The 12,492-nt window shown below is 49.3% G+C and overlaps 1 long non-coding RNA gene across 1 annotated transcript; it reads left to right on the plus strand.

Moving 5' to 3' along the window:
- The first annotated feature begins 6,870 nt into the window (after positions 1 to 6,870).
- Positions 6,871 to 12,223, plus strand: LOC120234316. Its single transcript, XR_005529056.1, has 3 exons — positions 6,871 to 6,962; positions 7,520 to 7,632; positions 11,917 to 12,223. It is a non-coding gene; the product is annotated as an uncharacterized LOC120234316 (long non-coding RNA).
- The last annotated feature ends 269 nt before the right edge of the window (positions 12,224 to 12,492 follow it).

Consider the following 12,492-nt stretch of genomic DNA (forward strand, 5'->3'; position numbering starts at 1 on the left):
ATAGACAAGAACTGACAGAACTTCTTCCTAGAGGAATCCAGGGACTGTGACCTTTCCCAGCCACTCATCATAAGTGGGCTCATGATGATACTAATTCTACATAGATTTAGAAAAAGTTTAAATAGATAAAAAATGAAGTCTAGGGGTTCCTGGGTCATTCAGTCAGGTAAGCATTTGACTTTGGCTCAGGTCATGACCTTGAGGTTTGTGAGCCTGAGTCCTGCATCAGGCTCTCTGCTATAGCTCAGAGCCTGGAGCCTGTTTCAGATTCTATGTCTCCCTCTCTCTCTCTCTCTCTCTCTCTGCCCTTCATCTGCTCGTGCTCTGTGTCTGTCTCACAAAACTAAATAAATGTTAAGAAACAATTTTTAAATAAACTCTAATCAATATCATATCCAGAACATCCCAAGAACCTAACTTCTTGAGCACAAAGAGAATGAAACTATCTTCCTGTATATTTTTCTCCTCTCTGTTCCTACTTCCCATCTAAGATTCTTCATGAGGACCAACCTTATGAAAAAAAAATTGATAAGACAATTCTAGTGACATCACTAGCAGAGCATTTCAGGAAAACAAAAGAACAGGACATTGGCAGTAGGCACAGCCCAGCTAGCTGACTCTCACCTCCTTATCAAAGCAGCTCGAAGCCTCCTCTCTCTCCAGAGCTCCTGCTCAGAGAGTTGAAGGGAGAGGGTACTTTCTCCCTACAAAAATACTGGTCTCTGTTCAAGAAAATTCATCTTAAGTAGTAAGATGTCTTTATACCTGCCTTTATACCTCATTTAGGTTTTCTCATAGCCTTCAAAAGAAATGGGTATAAAATCACCTTGTGGTCTTAAAAATTATATTTCCAGGACACTACAAATGCCCATCAAATCCCAGTCAGGCACCCCAGGTTTGACTCTTCCATTGCATCCTGGAGAATACGGGGCAAGCACGTAGGGGGGGAAGGCCCTTCGGCCTGCGTCCTCACCCCCCAGCCCAGCCCCTCACACCAGCCCTGCTGTGCACAGGAAGGAGCCAGCTGGTCCTGGAGCTGAGTTCCTCACTCAGCACAGAGCACACCTAGTGTTTGAGTAGGTCTCAAGAGACTTGTGGCTTGACTAGAGCCCCTGAGAATGGGCATAAGGTGACTCAGTGTATCAAGCCTTGCTTGATTCCAGAGTTTCTCAAACTGCAAGGGCAGAATCCCAAGGCAGCAGCAGAGAGGTGCAGAGGGACCCAGAGGGTTCCTTCCACGTCCATGCCAATGCCAGGTGATGGTGACCACGGGAGGGAGGCGCAGGGGAGAGAGTTGGAGCTTCACACCAGCCTAGTCTGTGCTAGAGCTGCCACCGTGCTTGTGGCCCTGGGAGCAGGGCAGGTGTCTAGAAAGAATGCCAGCATAAGCCTCCCTCAAATCAGGTCTGGGTCACAGATCTACCACCTCCCAGCCTAGGAAAGCTATTTAACCTCTGAGTTTTGGTGTTCTCATCTGCAAAAGTGAATATGACCTAGTTCATAGAGTTGTAATAATGATTAAATGAGGAGATAGAGAGGCAACACTTACATTTTTTTAATGTTTTATTTATTTCTGAGAGAGACAGAGGCAGCATGAACAGGAGAGGGGCAGAGAGAGAGGGAGACACAGAACCTGAAACAGGCTCCAGGCTCTGAGCTGGCTGTCAGCACAGAGACTGATGCGGGGCTCGAACCCACGAACCTTGAGATCATGACCTGAGCTGAAGTCGGACGCTTAACTGACTGAGCCACCCAGGCGCCCCAGAGAGGGAATACTTAACAAGTCATAGTTGCTCGGTCAAAAGTGTCAATAACTTTTACAATAATATAAAGATATTATTGCTACTAGTACTATTTTTGCAGCTGCCAGACTATTGTCATAGGCAAATATTCTGCCTCTAAACGTTCAGTATTTGTAGCTATCACAGCCTGAGGCCAGCCCTGGGAAAGGTCGGCACGGAAATCGCTGGTTGAGCCCTCTGTCCTGGATGGTGCTCTGTTTCTCCAGGGATGCTAACTGTCCCGAGCAGCCCACTGCTTCGAGGGCACATGGCCAGGCATACCTTCCCTTCCAGCACAAAGCCAGGTGAACACCTGACCATTTCACAGTTGGGTATGTTGACCATTACTGTGCTGTAACCTAGGTGGCCCTGGCGGGGGACACATATCCTAAGGGAGCTGCTTCTCCACTCCCACCAACCGCCCTTCCTGTAAAGAGTCCTGAGTCAAAGCAGATGGTCTGTCCACACATCCCGTGCCTGGACACCCCCTTGGCTGTGTCCCTGACATGAAAGAGACCCTGAGTCAGCACTTCTCAGAAGGCAGGTAAATAGAGAGGAGGAATGAAGGAGGGAACGCAGAGGAAGAGGGGGGAGCTGAGAAAAGGAAGAGATCAAATCGTCCACGCTGAATCTTTAATGGAGGGTAAGATTACGAAGTTTGATGACGCGTATCCCGTGTCACGTTGGTCCACTTGCACACCGTATTGGAACATTTTGCCTTCGGGTTGTGCTATGAATTGAAAGGAAAAGAATTTCCCCAGAGACAGGCTCCTGTGGCTCAGACGCGGAATCTCGTGCCTTTGGACCTCTGTCCAGTAAAGCGCCACCCTTCTGGAAGCAGAGAAACTCAGGCCCCCCGGTGCTGGGCCGTCTGCATGTGGAGCCTGAAAATGGAATAACGGATGGCTTCGCTGTGCCTTTGTGCTTTAACAGGCTTGGAAATCTCTTAAAATGTGCCTGGAAGCAAATATCAGGTCCTCTGGGGTTCCCAAGACTAAAACTGCCCTGACCTGAGTGCAGAGTGCCGGTGGCTGCACTTGTAGAACGCACAACCTAGAAGACACAACCCCAGTTTGGGAATATCCGCCAACTGGGAGGCAGGATGGGAGGCAGGCTAACTCGGCTGGGCCAAGATTGGAGACGCGGAGTGAGAGGGAAAGTTAGACGGGAGAGCAAAGGTGGCATTAGGCAGTGAAAAGGAGGCTTGGAGGCCAGAAGGACAACTTTGAATTCAATTCAACTGAATTTAATTGTCAGCACTCTGGGAGTCCTTAACACATAGTCATGCAATTTAGAAAAAGTGCCCTCTTTTTTTTTTTTTTAATATTTTTATTTATTTCTAGGAGAGAGAGACAGCGTGAGCAGGGGAGGGTCAGAGAGAGAGGGAGACACAGACTCTGAAATAGGCTCCAGGCTCTGAGCTGGCAGTCAGCACAGAGCCCGACGCGGGGCTCGAACCCACGAACCGCGAGATCATGACCTAAGCGAAAGTCGGACGCTTAACCGACTAAGCCACCCAGGCACCCCGAAAAAATGCCCTCTTGAATTGAAGGCCAGGCAAGCAGTCCCCATTGGCTCCATTTGTTGGGTACTCAGGTGCAGTGCACAACCCATATAACTGTATATGACAAGCCTGACTGGTTAAGAACTTAATAGCAGAAGATGGTGTGGCAAGTGGGATTGTGAGAAAATTCCATGTAGAAACCTAAAGTAAGAGTTCCATAAGATTTAAGAAAAGTTAGTGGCTCGTTGATCTATTACTATGTACAAACCAACCCAAAACTCAGTGGCTTAAAACAACAATCATTTTATTTGCTCACAGTTCTGTAATATAGCGGGGCTTTGGTCGGGATGTCAGTGGCACCCCTATGCCCGCATTCAACCCGTGGATAGGCCAGGGCTGGGCTCAGCTGGGGGCCTGGGACAGCGGGGCCTCTCTTCTTCACACAGACCCTCCAGCAGGGTAGCCAGAATTCTTACCTGGCTGCTCAGGGCCTCCAACCACAGGCAAAGGTCAGTCCTAAGGCCTAAGCTGCGAGCTGCGAGTGTGCTCCCTGTTCTTCCACCGCATTCTGTGATGAAGCCAGCTCAGATGAAGGGGAGGGACTACCCAAGGATGTGAGTACTAGAAAACAGGCCCACTGAGGCCACCAGGACAACAGCCTGCCACATTCCGTTAGGGAGCCGTGACGGCCAGCCAGGGAGGGGTGAGGACCTCTTTGGAGGGCAGCCTTTTTAAGGGTAATCCCCTATCTTCCTTTTTAAGCATTTTCTCACAGTTACTTATGCTTGACTTGAGGTATAGTATATTCCCCAGTCAGTTTATCATTCTAAGCATATTCAGCTAAGATTAATGGCCAAATAGTTTATGTTATCCAAAATCAAGTGTCATAAGTTTCTATAGGAATAGGCCTCATGTGGCGCCTGGGTGGCTCAGTCGGTGAAGCGTCCAACTTCCGCTCAGGTCATGATCTCATGGTTCGTGGGTTCTGGCCCCACGTCGGGCTCTATGCTGATGGCTAGCTTGGAGCCTGTTTCAGATTCTGTGTCTCCCTCTCTCTCTGACCCTCCCCTGTTCACGCTGTGTCTCTCTCTCTCTCTCAGAAATCAATAATAAAACATTAAAAATTAAAAAAAAAAAAAAAAAGGAATAGGCCTCAGGACACCTGGGTGGTTCAGTCGGTTAAGCACCTGACTCTTGATTTCATCTCAGGTCATGATCTCACGGTTCATGAGATCAAGCCCCATGTCAGTCTCTATGCTGACAGTACAGAGCCTATTTGGGATTCTCTACCTCTCTCTCTCTCTCTGCCCCTCCTCTGCATGTGCACCCTCTCTCTTTAAATAAACTTTAAAAAAAGGAATAGGTCTCATTTTTATATATTTATTTATTTATATAAAGAATATATAAAGAATTTATATAAAGAATATATACAGAAATATACATATATGTATGGTCAGAATATAGGATCAGAAAATGAAAGCACTTATAAACTTAAAAAAAAAAGTTTTAAGTCTTACCATCTTGTTATAACGTGCCAGCTTTTAGTTAATTCACACCCACTATAAACAGGTTTTACCAATACACTAAGCTCCTCCCCAAGTGACCTGTGATGAATCTTGCTTGAACGTACATCCTTGGGACCCTGTGGGTCTTTATTCTGATCACTTCTTTTTTTTCACTTCTGCTCTTGTTCCCAATCATCACTTTAAAATGATCTTTGAAAGAACTCTCTTTCTCATTTGATCCCCACCAATCTTGTATGGATCAGTTCACTGTCATCTAAAGTCAGAGCAGTGAGAGGGGGCTGTGTGGTGAGGACAGAGGGAGAGAGGAGGGTTGTTCTGTGCCTGTTTTGTTCACTGCTCTACCTCCTTCAGCAATCGACTCTCTTTGGTTGTCCCCAGAGAGTGAGCCACATGTGGCAAATGATCAATCAGTGTATTGATCCAGAAGCAACCATCCCTCCTTCTACCTCAGTCACCCTCACGATATATCAGGCTCACTCATGTGTTATGTGTTGGTAGCATGAGCGAGTTTTGCTGTGGTAACAGGTAACCCCCCAAACTCTTATTGGCTTGTGACACAGACTTCCCTCTCGGTCACGTTCCAACGTCCTTTGAAGTTGGCCGGGGGCTCTGTTCTTAGTTTCTCAGGGCCTCAGGCTGACAGAAGCTCCATCCAGATGAGTTTACCATGGCAGGTGGAAGATGGCAGGGTGGAAGGTGTGTTGTTCCTCAGCCTTCCAGTGCAAGTTACACATCCACTTCTGCCCACACTTCATTGACCGAAGCAAGTCACACACTCTTTCCCAGCTTCCTATCAGGTGGGGAAAGGCAGACCTAGCACGTGCCTGCATGACAGCCAGACTCTTCGTGAGCAGCCTTAATACCTACTGTGCATTCTAACGTTTGGTGTGGACCTTCGGTCTTCCCCTTTAGTACAATGTGAGCTCTCACAGGGCAGGGATCAATTCTACAGAGTTACTCTGCCTCTATCACCTAGCCTGGTGCCTGGCACACCGAAAGTACTTAAGATTTATTGAATTAATGAATTAATAACTTGTCTCACTTAATGAGGAAGTCAATACAAGAACGCAGCGGCTTTGGCTTGTGTTGTGTGGTCAGTGGTCAACTTTGCTGTACCACCATCCACTTCTTTTCCCTTCCTTTCCTTCCTTTCCCATGATCCCACTTGAGTTTTCAATGAGAGGAACTTGCCTGAGCTTTGGAAGATGGAAATGAGGAGAGGCAATTATCCTCAGGAGGTCACAGGGCTCAGACTAGACACCAGGTTCTCGGGCTTCCTAGCCAGCACCAGACTCGGCAGGAGATTTCCCAGGGATTCTTGAGAATGGTAGCAGTTTCTCACCACACTTTGGAGAAGCACCCACCTCGGTGTTTGAGGCTGTTCTCCAGCTGTTTCTGTGACCTTCCAGCTGCTTTCACCCCCTCAGCTCTTCTCACTTCAAGTAAGCCCTAACTCCCATATTAAACCTCTATTCCCATAACATCCAGAGTCATCCTTTATCTTTCCCAAGAGTTCAATGAGAAATTTTTGGAGGGTTTGGTCATACTCCAAAGAAACATGTTACTTTGACTCTGGAGGGAAACTCTCTATGTAAGATCTGCTATTCTTTCCCTCCTCCAGTCTGAGCTGAAAAGGGGGCCTGAAGAATGGTTTCAGACTCCGTGTCATTGGACTTGCCAGCAACCTGCCTCGTCTCTCCATGCACTGACAGCCTCTCTCCTGGACAGAGGTGCCACTCTTATTCATGACAAGTAAATTAGGAACAGGTGTAGCTAGAAGCAGTAAATTTTCCAAGGTTTGCGAGAAGATTGGCAAACGTGCCAGAGACCTGTCCCTCCTGACCTAAAATTGCATCATCTTCTGACTAAATTCTCAGTGTCCTGGCTCGTCCCTTCCGGCAAAGCATGTTATTTCCCTCTGCTCGGAATCTGAGGGAAACTGCTCCCGTACCCTGCATATTGATGCCTGACTGAATTGTGGTTTCCGGGGCATAGATCGCACTGTTCAAGAATGCATATTTTCTCTCTAAATCCTTTCACTCCTTCCGAGTGGAAAATGGCTCGCTATTTCTATGCTGTAGCTCGAAGAGCTGATGGAGAGAAGCCTCACACCTCTGCAACAGCGGTGGGTGGATTAAGCCACTACTGGAAGTAAGTATTGACAAATTTCACAAAAAAGTGCAGCAGAATTCTCACTGCTGGTGCAGGATTAGGTCACCTGGGTTGCTGGCATCAGAGCCCACCCCCATCTATGATTCAGTATCTACAGCCCCCAGGTTTAGCTTTTTTATTTACTTATTTATTTTAATGTTTGTTTATTTTTGAGAGAGACAGAGTGTGAGTGGGGGAAGGGCAGAGAGAGAGGGAGACACAGAATCCGAAGCAGGACAGAACCTGAGCTGTCAGCACAGAGCCTTACTCGGGGCTTGAACCTAGGAACCGTGAGATGATGACCTGGGCGGAAGTCGAAGGCTTAACTGACTGAGTCACCCAGGTGCCCAAGCCCCACCCCCAGGCTTAGCAACAAATATTTTCTGGAGGTCATTCTGCGCTCATTGCTGTCCCAGGCTCTTGTGGGGGGTTTCCCATGGCTGCTCCTTCTCTGTCTCCTTGGACTTTCCCCTTCCTGTCAGTCATTAAATAAATACAACCCTGACGTGATTAGCTAACTGGCTCTTACTGTGGTGCCTGCAATTTCTCTCATCTAGCTAACCATGCAAATCTTCTAACTTCCACCAGAGGACAGCACCTTCACACAGATGGCCCAGTTCTGGTCCGCATGGAGAGCAAAGCAAGAACCATCCACACCTTCATACTAAAGGTGAACGGGAATTGGGATGAGCGACACCTGTCCAGATTCGTGTGCCCAAATTTCAAGTATGTGCGTGCGAGTATCTGTATTCATGGATGGAGCTAAATGTGCGTGCGAGTATCTGTATTCATGGATGGAGCTAAATGTGTATAACCACAGCTTGGAAGCTACAGAAAGGGTCGAGTTACTACTGAGTAACAACCACATACCAGAAATGTGTTTCTTGTTTTATGAAAAAACTTATTTTCAACGTTTATTTATTTTTGAGAGACAGAGAAAGAGCACAAACGGGAGGGGCAGAGGGAGAGGGAGACACAGAATCTGAAGCAGGGTCCAGGCTCTGAGCTGTCAGCATAGAGCCCGACACGGGGCTGCAATTCACAAACCGTGAAATCATGACCTGAGCTGAAGTTGGACGCTTAACTGACTGATCACCCAGGTGCCCCTAATTGGTCTTTTAATAAGGGATTATTTGTAACCAATACTTTTACATGAAGACCAGTGCCAATGAAATGCATTTGTCTTAATGCTTAAAATAAGCATTTCACTCTAATTTTGTTGGCCCCATTTAGTTGGCTGATAAACATCTTTTTGTTAATAGTAATATATAAAGAATAAATAGAGGAACTGCATCCAGGCAAATTTTATTTTAATGATCTGATGATGAGAGAGGGATGTAGCGGAGAATATTCAAATTATTTCCTTGCAGTTAAGACATTCTGGAATTGAGCTGCAAATTTAAAAAGCATTAGCTTCTGATCCATTTGTTAAATTGCCCACATGCATCCCAGGGTTCTGGGGCGCTTTATTTGCAAACAGTAACAGATTTGCAAATAGGAGGTATCGTGCAAAAAAATGGGAGCCCTTCACAGGGTCCAAAATAGAGATGTGTGAGAGTGTTGACTTCTCTTTCCTAGCCTGGGAAGTGGCCTCCCAGGGGACAGATTGCCACGGGACAGATGGCCAGAGACAGCAGGACTGGATTGCCACAGGGGTTCTGAACACAAGGTCGGGGTTGGCCGTTGTTACTCTCCCCACCCCCGCACCCCTTATTTTTTTGACGGACAAAGACCAAGACCAGACCTGACTGCTGTGACAAATGAGGAATTCAGTCGGGGTCAAGTGCCTGGTGCGTGAGGAATTTTAAAAGATGAGAGGGGAGGAAAGGAAAGGGGCTGCAGGGAAATTGTAGACACATCGCGAAGGATTACCAACCAACAGCTATGAATTCTACCAAGTTCCAGGCAGCAGTCTAGACAATTTATCGACTCATTCAGTCCTGATAGTAGTGCTGAAGTAGAGAGGAGTTCGAGGCCTCCACGATCGGCCTCCACCCGCTTTTCCTGCCTCCCACAGGAGGTCACCGGGCCTTCCCTCTAGCCACCCACACCCCCAAGGACAGTGAGAGCAAGGGCAGAGATGGGGAGCAGGTGGGGGGAAGCAGGCACTGGCCACCTGTCCCACTCTGGCCACTGCTCCACAGCCAAACACAAGAAAGCGGGTTCCTCTGGGCCACCGAGGGAGAAAGGGTACGAATGTGAGGTTAGCCCCACCCACCGCCTGCTTCTGACGGTCACAGTGGGCCCCAGTCGGCTCTCTGGCGCCCCTGGGCAGCCGGGCCTCAGTGCTGTGCCCGCCCAGCGTCTGGAAGGGAAGAGGTGCGGGGACAGAGGCTGCCCTACTAGGGGCCGCTCTGCCTCGGGACCGCGTGGACCCAACGCGCCTGGAGGAGGGCAGCCAGGGGCTGGGGAGGAGGCCCCGAGACCCAGCCCAGCCTCGCTCAGCAGCCTCCGCCTCGTGGGCAAACCCCCAGGCCCTCCACCTTCTGAGATTCCTGCCCACCCCTGTGCTTGGCAGGGCTCTGGGGGTCTGCCCGCAGCTGCCCCCGAGCCCGGTCAGTCCCGCCCGCTCGCCTTTCCAGGCCATAGTACTTTCCCTCTGTGCGGGTCAGGATCCAGCCCCTACCGAGGGGCGATGGGTATGTCTAAGCAGGGGGCTATAACTCAGGGGCTTGCTCACCACGTGTTGGAGGAGTCAAGGCGGCAGGCACGGCCCTAGGGGAGCCCCACTGGCACCGCAGGACCCACCTGCGCTCCTGGGCTGGGGGCCTAGAGGACCTGTGTTGCTAGAAGCTGGACCAGAGTCGGGGACCAGGAGCTGGAGGGGCGGCCTCCGCTAGCAAGCATCCCACGTGCCCTCAGCAGGCCCTCCGGTGTCTCCCAGCCCCCCTTGGCCCAGCCTAGCCTGTGGGGTAACCCACCCCCCCTCAACGGCTCTCATTGCTGGACTTCTCTTCACTGCTGGGCACTTCGTTTTTCTCCCGTGGCCCTCAAAACCACCCTGGGCTGACTTATTTCACTTCTGTGATGGCAAGACACAGAATATTCAACCCAACCGGAAAGAAGAGGCAAGGTGAAACCCAGATGGATTTGGATCTAAAATGCAAGGGGGGTCGCATCCTCCAGAGAACCCCCGGCTGCTGCTCATTCTCCGGGAGAGAATTCGCCGACCCAGGACTGGGCTCTCAGTACACAGTCATTGAGTCCGATTCTGAGCCATTGGGCACTGGGAATGAGTTCAGCGGGTTTTCTTCCTGACGGCTGTCCAAAGAAGGGACACTGTAAAAGGGCACCTCCCAGAAAGACCACGGGCCACAGAAGTGCCTGATGGTAGGGAGGTTCCCGGGCCTCAGCCTCAATGTTCAAAGAAGCTCCCCCAAATGATCGTCAGGCGTTCCGGAGTCGGTACCCGCTGGGAGAGAGCACCAGCCAGGGGACGAGGGCACTAGAGACAGACCTCCTCACAGCCCTGGGGGATGGACGCTGATGCCAGGGGGCTGACCTGCCCAAGGCCAGGCCCCCAGAGGCCAAGAGTAAACCAGAAGTGCTGGGAATGCACTCATGTCATCTTTCGTTCACCCAGAAAACATGCACCAAGCACCCAGTGTGCTGGGTAGTGGGAAGACCGTGGTCAGAGAGACCGTGTGGCCCTGGCCCGGGTCAGTTCCTGGCTGCCTCTGCTCCTCAGGGACACGGCAGGGGTGGTGGAGGGAGGGGGAGGGGAGGGAGGAGGGGGAGAGCGGCAAGAGTTGGGCACTTGGCCCCATAAGAGAGGAGAGCTGTGTGTGTATGTGTGTGTGTGTCTATCTGTATGTGTGTTTCTGTATGTGTGTTCTGTCTACCTGTCTGTGTGTGTGTATGTCTGTGCCTCTGTGGGTATAGTACAGCCACATACATGTGCAGCTTTTGGTTATCCTAAAAACCAAAGAGACTGCATGTGGAAATTAAACAAACCCATTATGCAATTTATTTATGTTGATAAACAGTGTATGTGTTTATACCGACTAATTAACCAAAATGATGCCCTGTGCTGAACCTCTAAGCCATGCTCCATCACTAATAACTGAGATTTAGGCACCTGACAGTGGAATCAAAGCCCGAGCGGCCCTCTGGGATGAGCATCCATGAGTCCCCATGTGTCCCCCGAGACAGCAGATCTCGGGCAGGCTGCAGGCTGAGTCTGTGGCTTCCAGGGTCCCGCCCTGCCTGATGGGGGCTGTGACTTGTGCCACCTAGCAGCACAGACCCCATCTGCACCTTCCCTCGCTAGGGGGAGGGAATGACGAACAGGACAGTCCTGAGGACTGTATGTCCCCTCTATGCCCCAAGCTGGCATCTCTGTCCTTTTCTGTCTCCCAGTTCTTGGGGCCCCTGGACAGAGGGACAATCAACCAACCAAGCACTAAGGGAGGGATGGGCTCTCTCCCTCCCTTCTTTCCTCTCTGTCTTCCCCCTTCCTTCCATCCTGCTTTCCTTCCTTCCTTCTTCTTCCTTTCCTTCACATTAATATTTTAAGACCACATATATATGTGTTGTCTGATTACACAAGTAATATTCATGAATATTCCATAATATTCATTATCAATATCTATGTGATTGTCAGTGTCCAGACCCCCTCACAGCCCAGCTCCCTTTCTCCTTCCCTACTTTCTGTCCTCCATTCTTGTGAAACATAAATAAGCTGGGGCAGGCCCTGGAGAGGAGGGGCAGGGGTCACTTTGACTCAAGCTTCACATTCACAGAGGGTCTCAAAATAAAGACCATTGGGGGGATTCTCAAATGCTATGCTATGGATTGAATTGTGTCCCCCCAAAAGTCATATGTTGGAGCCCTATTCCCCATTGTTGAAGGCGGGGCCTTTGGAAGATCATGAGGGTTGAGCCCCCATGATAAGAATAGTGTCCTTATAAGAAGAGACACTAGATCTCTCTCTTTCTCTCTCTCCTATGTGAAGACAGAAAATGGCTCTCATCTGTAACCCAGGAAGGGGCTTTCACCAGGAACCAAATTAGCCAGCACCTTGATCTAAGGTTTGCAGCCTTCAGAACTGTAAGAAATACATGTCTGTTGTTCAAGCCACTTGGTCTTGCTGGTATAGCAGCCCTCACTGACTAAGACCCCCCAGTCATATAGCTGCATCCACAAAACGGAAAAATGTGCACTACTGGACTTTACCTTGTTGCCTGTTTTCAGACCACACCCCTAACGTGTATTATGATTCCATACTTTTATAAATCTTATTATTGTCTCGTAAACAGTACGGTTATTTTGCATTGCTCATTTGGGGTTCTGTTAAAGGCACTTCTTTGTTAAATATAAACCTATACATTCACCCTGATTGGTGCATCTGTTTTGGAGTTTCTAAATTGTTTATGTAGTAGGTATTTCAACAGTAGAAGAGGTCTGTCCCTCCTTTGACACCCCAGAGCTTCTGACGAGTGTCTGCAAAATCAAGACCTTTCAGAACCCCACCACAGGCTGCGATAACAGCAGACACTGACTTGAGCACCAGAGGGCTTCTCACCCTTTC

The sequence above is a fragment of the Hyaena hyaena genome, unplaced genomic scaffold (genome assembly GCF_003009895.1).
Source record: "Hyaena hyaena isolate Hyena2069 unplaced genomic scaffold, ASM300989v1 scaffold_106, whole genome shotgun sequence".
NCBI classification, from domain to species: domain Eukaryota; kingdom Metazoa; phylum Chordata; class Mammalia; order Carnivora; family Hyaenidae; genus Hyaena; species Hyaena hyaena.